Source organism: Chrysochloris asiatica, unplaced genomic scaffold (assembly GCF_000296735.1).
Source record: "Chrysochloris asiatica unplaced genomic scaffold, ChrAsi1.0 scaffold00102, whole genome shotgun sequence".
Classification (NCBI taxonomy): domain Eukaryota; kingdom Metazoa; phylum Chordata; class Mammalia; order Afrosoricida; family Chrysochloridae; genus Chrysochloris; species Chrysochloris asiatica.
Window position 1 is genome coordinate 2,606,741 of NW_006408620.1, and position 1,241 is coordinate 2,607,981.

Consider the following 1,241-nt stretch of genomic DNA (forward strand, 5'->3'; position numbering starts at 1 on the left):
AATCTGCTGTAAAGACTTCAAAGTGTTCAAGAGCAACGATGTCACTACTAAGATGCAGCTGGACAAAGAATTAGGAAGAACAAAGCAGATGGACTTGAATTATGGTGTTGGCGGGGAATACTGGACATGCCATGAACTGCTGCTAGAAGAACAAATGAATGTGTCTTGGAAGAAGCAGAGACAGAGGCTCCTGAAAGCGAGGAGGACAAGATTCTGCCTCACGTACTGTGGACATATTATCAGGTGGGACCAGTCTGTGGAGAAGGACATCATGCTTGATGAAGCAGAGGGTCAGCACTAAAGCGGAAGACCCTCAGTAAGATGGCTCCACTCTATAGACTAAGAATGAGGCCAGCACAGCTCCAGGCAGTATTTCGTTCTGTTGGACTCAGGGTTACTATGGGTCAAAACCTAACAACCCTTGATGGTATCTAACAACCTCAGCACAGCTGTTTACAAAATGTTTTAATTTGATGAAGTCCAATTGGCTCATTTTCTCTCTTTTATATTGTTTTTGGTGTTGTAGCTAAGAAACCTTTGATTAACCCAAGATTACAAAGATTATCTCCTATGTTTTCCTCAGATGTTTAATGGTTTAGATTTTACATATAAACCTCAGATACATTTTGAGGTAATTTTGGAGGTAGGGGTCAAAGTTTCTACTTGGTTTACATACTGATACCCATTTGTTCCCACACTGTTTTTCATACTGTATTTTTTTCCCCTCTGAGTTGTTTCTGTAACTTTGTTGAAAGTCAGTTGTTCATGTATGTGCCGACCTATTTCTTGATTTTCAATTCAGTTCCCAGAGAGCAAGGGCCAAGAGAGGCGTGGTCCCTAACGTCCATGTATAAACACTGCCCGGATCTCTGGCTGACCCCTATACTACACATGCATAAGGCCGACTCCAAGTAGTCCAGCCAAAGCAAAGCCAACTGAACTAAGATTCCAGTTGCTGCCCACTGTCGGAAATATAATGCTTACAGTCTGAGCTCAGTAAAGTTAACTGCCTGTGAAAACAAAAGAATAGCCTGACAGAGAACACCCCAGAATCCAGAAACTCTAACATTGTAAATCCAGAATACTACAGCCAAGGAAAATACTTTAAAATAATCAAAGTAAAGACATTTTCAGATAAAAGAAAACCGACAGACAACAAACAAGATGGTGGATCGGGTGGACCTTTAGCAGAGAGCTCAGCCAACAACAACACAGAATACCCGACCAAGCAGGCTCAGGGG